The following is a 6,021-nucleotide window of genomic DNA, read 5'->3' as shown; positions in this document are numbered from 1 at the left end:
TAGCAAAGTACTTTGTCTTTTGACCATATTCACTTGTTTTATTTCAAGATAAAAAAATCCATTCAATTAATACATTACAGATTAAATTGTGCTTTAGCTGTTGCAGTATATTTCATTATTTTCCATACTTTCTAACAATTTTTCCATAGAATACACCTTTAAATATTGGATTTTTAAATTTTTTTCCCTATGCGTCTACATCTATATTGCCATTCCAAAACTGACAAAAACAAGACCTCTTGTATAATATTAACTTGATGACTTTCAGACTTCCATTTATATGCTATTAGGTTTTTTTACTGCAACTTTTGGGGTGTCATATTTTGATTAACTATAATTTAATAACTGAGTCCATCCTGGAGACACTAGTACAGATCACAATTTTTGTATGATACCTTTATGCATATTAAGATCTTATTAGGCTTTTTGTATTAAACATTTGACTCTACCACACACAATGAGAATGTTTTGATGAAGCACATGCTATGTTTGATTGATATTCCACACATGTTGCGACGATTCCAAGCCTCTTGTGCTGTGTACTTTATTATTCTATTCAAGTCTCAGTATAACAGAATGGAGGTAGTTTTTTTGCACATATATTTTGCCTTTTTAACTTCAGCAAAAATGCAATTTTTCTTTTGCAGCTCTGTACTAAAGTCTGGAAGGAAACAGAATAAGAATTAGTAAATAATTGTCCAGTTTTTCTGGTTTGTGCAGGGATAAGATTTCTCGTTTTGGCTATAAGTCATGTCATACTTACTGGCCTAGCAGTTTGGGGTTTTTTCCCCTCCACCACTTTGTGTGCTCCCTCAACTGTTAGAGTTATATTGCAGTCCTTTAGTTGTAATGTGTTCAGCATATTTTTTAAGAATTCTTCCAGACGAGGTAGATTTGCTGTATATTTTCAGGCAGTCCCATTAATCACAGACTGTTGTGCCTGCAGTCATTTTCCCAGGTCATCATTTTTCTCCTAGTGATGTTTATCTACAGCTTTCTGGCTTTTATTTCTTCTTCTAAGTAGTAGTGACTATATTCTGGGGCTCAGCTTCTTTTGCTCAGCTTCTTTTCATTAGAGATTGCAACTCTTAGTTTCTTTTCTACCACAGCTATTTTTTTCTCCCTTGCTATTGATTTTTTGTGTGTGTGAAGAGCTTGTCATTTTACCTATTGTAACTTCTAAAAAATCCTGTCAAATTACCCCTCTCTGCCAAAGTTTGTGAAGGCATTAAAATGTCTATATTCAAACAAATGTTATACGGCTGACAAAGAGCACAAAAAAACCCATCAAAAAGAAATTTTGCCCAAAAAGAATAATTCAAAATAAAGTGGCAGCTGCAGCAGAAACAAATAAGGTTCCCTAGAGTCAACCATGAGCCGCTAACATGTTTTTAAATATGGCTGTGATTGCCTATACCAGGTGTTGTATTGTTTAAGATTATGTAGAGTACAAATATGTTAGCTGAAACACTTTAAAATGTGATTCATTTACTCAGCATGGAGAAGTTCATACAGACTCTAAAGAAGAAACTTACCTGCTGTAAGAAACAAATCCAGTGTCTGCTCTTACTCAATTCTTAAAAGTTGGGCCAGAGAAAAGCGGAGGTTTCATAGGTTTCAGTGGGCTGAAACTTCCTGCTTGTTTCATAACATGACAGGTCAAACTTGCCACTTGACAGAATGAGCTAGGACTACTCATTGAGGACAGACATTTTCTCCCCTCAGAAAATCTGCTGTGGGTTTTCTTTGAGAGGGGATTATCTGGTCCATAGTGATTTAGTTGTGTTACTCCTATTGACTGAGCTACATGGTGAGATCTCAGTGCACTACTGTGTGTGACTAGAATGTATGCACATATACCAGTGCAGTGGGATTTCATCATATATATCCTTAAGACAAATAGCTAATGGTCTTCTACAGCTAAATTCACAAATATGATGCACTGTTGGCCAGATCACAACACAGAAAAGCCTATGGTGGTTTCTAAAAGGAAAACTCTTTTTCTCTCATCACAACCACTCTCACAGACTAACTATACTATATGTTCTCCACATCAGTCTTAGCCCATGCTCCAATCACCACCAAAAAAGCCACATCTTATTCAGAATGAGAAAGAGGAAGTGATGAGCCAGAAAAATGCACACATTGAATGTTGCCATGTAGTTACACAGATCCACCAGCTTTTCTGCTTGATTCACTTCAGTGTTTTCTGGCAAGATAGGAGCACAGATGATTGATTTTCTTTCTTGGGCTAATGAAAGGAATTTACAACCTAAAGCTTGGAGGGACATGTTTAATAGTTAAAAATGGCTGACAAGCTGCTTGCTGCTCTTCCATGCTATATGTTCCACCCTGAAATCTTGAATTATACCCATGAGTCTAATTACTTTTCTTCTTCTGGCATAATCAACAGCACAGAGAAATCTGTGCCCTAGGAGAATTAGAAAATTGTTTATGCTTATGGATTAATTCTCGTTCTCTATATATTCCTTTTATTATTGAAAATGCAATAATAATTAAAAAGTTTTATATCTGAATTACCCTAGGGATTGTTGGGAGTGTAGAGAAGAAACTGAGTCACCTACCTACCCAATTCAGACTTAATCAATACAAATGCAATTTCAGACAGACTTATTGTCACTTATAGTGTCTGGTCATACATTTATGACAGATAAGTATAACAGGCAAGACAGAACCGGTAAAAGGACCTGAATTACTGCATTCTGGGTTGCTGAGAAGTCAATCCTTCTTCAATGATGGACACCGTCTCTCCTGATCTAGTTCTTTAGTCTCATTCTTTAGTTTCTGGACTACCTATAATATTTGGAAAACTCTAGATACTAGCAAACTTGCTTCTGAATAAACTGGTAGCACATGTGAATCTGCAGTTATAAGGAAGACCACACCAATAACAAACAGAACTTGCTGCTTTCATTCTTTAAAATGTTAAATATTTTTGTCCTTATTTGCTCAATTCTGGAATCTGAAGTCTTCTGTACACACAGAAAAACACAGCATTGGCAAGGCCAACTCCTGATCTCCTAGACTGCCCTTTCCAATGCACCTCAATCCTTTCTTGTAGGTGGCATCTGCAGGAATTAGAAGTGTAATATATATGATGTAATTGTGCATGTTCCATGCCTAACCACTAGATGGCATCTGCACATAATCCAGATGAATTCGTTCCCAGGAAGCAATTGAGCAGTTCCAAGAGTGGACTGGTGCCAAGGTCAGCACATGCCCCATCCCTGCCTTCCCCCACCCCAGACAAACAGACCAAACAATATATTTGAGTCAAGCAGCAAGCAAACAAAAACCAAACAAGCTAGCAGACAACAAACTCACCCCAAAGGTCACTGTAGTTGCTCCGCCTTCATCTGGAGAACTCCCTCAAAAAAACTCCTTTTAGCTGGTCCTGTTCACTTCCTCCTCTGGTTACTTAGAAGCTGGCTTTTTAAACTCCCATTCTCCCTGAGTTGCTCCCAAGTACCCTGCCCCCTGGTTAAAGGTTAATGGGTGTTAAAGTGATTAAGGATCAAAGCCTCAGCCTTGCCTAGCAGGCCACTAGGCTCAGCACATGTCCCTCCAAACTATAGACTTCAGTCAAACAGCTGCAGTGCTTTGTCCACTTAGAACTGGATTGGAGTCACTAGGTAACTTCACGTAGGCCAAACACTTGTTAGTGTTTGAAAGATACCACTTATTAACATCCAAGCCTCAAACTGATGCTTATGGCTTATGTCCACTTCAGAAAGGACACATTTTTCATAGTGTCAGCAGCAGGAACACTGGACCCAGTGCTGGACATGACAGAAAAGCTGTGTTCAGCACCACTTCCAAAGGGTTCTGAAATGATTCTGAATGCTAGGCGGGTTGGGGCACAGAGGCACCCATTTTCCTGGGTTCTCCCTGTAGAGCCCCCTCTCCACCCAGTTACCTTCTTTAATGTCAGTCTGCTTACAGGTTTTGATGGACAGGTCTGGGTTCTTCTGAATCCCCCCACCCACTCAGCAGACAGAAAAAATCACTTCTCATAGCCGAGGGAGTACAGGCAGAAGACAAGAACAAAGAACTCAGACACAAACTTCCCTCCACCCAGATCTGAAAAAGTCTTGTTTCCTGATTGGTCCTCTGGTCAGGTGTTTCAGGTTACTTCTTTCCAGGTGTAAGAGACATTAACCCTTAGCTATCTGTTTATGACAGGCTGACTGGGTTCAGTACAGCCCAAAGGACTAACAAGTGGGAGAAGGTGGTAAGTCCATTCACAGGTTTAATACACAGCAGGTTATAAAATCCCCAAACCCTTACTCTCTGACTTGAGGACACAGTTCAGGGAGTACTGAGTCCTCAAAACAAGTTCCCTGACTAACTAAAAGATGGTACATTCACAAACTCCATGAATGATCCTCAGGTTCAGAGATGACTCTGGACTCCTCAGTCATCACAGAATATCAGGGTTGGAAGGGACCTTGGGTCATCTAGTCCAACCCCCTGCTTAAAGTAGGACCAGTCCCCAGACAGATTTTTGTTTAAGGATTGAACTCATAATCCTGGGTTTAGCAGGCCAATGCTCAAACCACTGAGCTATCCCTCCCTGCACTGCAGAGGGACTGATCTCTTCTGGCAGGGATCATCTTCAGGCAGGAATCAGGCTGCTTTGGTCCCAGGATTTCCCCTCACCACAAAGGGGTGCAGGGCTCAAGGTGCAGATTACACACCTGTACTAAAATCCAAACTGTAGTCTCCTACCACACCATCCAGACACACACACAGCAGGCAGCAGCCCTGAACTAGGGGACAGCACAGAGCTCACCATGGGGTGACTGGTCTCCCCTAGGGAGCTGGAAGGCAAACCCAGACTGGCTGGGGAAATTTCCTAGCAAAACTTAACAAACTTGGAGTCTTCAGTGGAGAAGGAAAAGCCAAGCTGAGGGATCTTGCTTTCAGGTCCCTAGAGGCCAGTTCTCAAGGGGAACCCTGCATGCAGGCTGGGACTTACCAGATCCCAACACAGCCACTCCTGCCCTTGCCCTGGCTGGCTCCAGATTGTCTCAAAAAACAGTGTCTCCTCTTTCCTGAGCGCCCTATTGGTTTCCAGGCCAACTCTGAGTCTGCCTTGTATCCCCCTCTCTACCAGGGACAGTGTGCCTCTCCCTGAGCTGCCAGCAGACAGAGTCCCAGGAATCTAGATAATCTCCCTGGGGGTTACATCCCAATAGGCTGGGGTCCCTAGGCATGGGCCCATGTGCTAATCCGTCAGTGCCCTCACAAATAAAAAAAAATTTCCTCTCCAGACTTGTTTAGTTGTTCTGGCCAATGCATTTGGGAAGGAGAGCCAATGCTTCACCTCCCCCACACCTCAAGCACCTGAGGCACATAACCATTTCTTTGCCACCTGTGCCTGCTGTTGGGATGTAGGGAGGCTGTGCAAGAGAGTGAAAGGGCTTTATGTCCCCTTAAACCTTTGCACGGCCTCATACTTTGTCCCTCAGTCTGGCCTACAGACAAGATAGACAGACTTGGGGACAGGAACATACCTTCCTCAGATAGTGCTCCATATGTGAATATGATAATGGTGATCTTGCATTAACTATAGTGAATGTTTTTTTGACATAATGCACACACCAGTGGATTCAGTCCAGTCACTTGAAGATATACGTATTTCTGCATATTGGATGGAAAATACCCAGCATGTCTCCCAAATCCCCTAGATGTTACACGCAGGACTCAAGGGCCCAATCCTGCTGTTAGTGAAGTCAGTATTAAAACTCCCTTTGACTTCAGGATCAGACACTATTATTACCGTTATATGAGACAGATATTCACAAATGGGATCATACACATACATGAACACGAAGTTACTGGATGGGCATATGACAAGAAAAAGCTGATTGTAGAGTTTGCTAAGTGGACAGTGTCTTTTCTCTCCCCCTTGATATGCAAAGAGCCTAGACTTTTTAAATTTGGGGTCCATCTTTGGGGAGTCTTTTGCTCTTTACTTAACAAAATCAATATGAAGAA

Source organism: Gopherus evgoodei, chromosome 3, assembly GCF_007399415.2.
Source record: "Gopherus evgoodei ecotype Sinaloan lineage chromosome 3, rGopEvg1_v1.p, whole genome shotgun sequence".
Classification (NCBI taxonomy): domain Eukaryota; kingdom Metazoa; phylum Chordata; order Testudines; family Testudinidae; genus Gopherus; species Gopherus evgoodei.
This window is presented reverse-complemented; position numbering follows the sequence as displayed.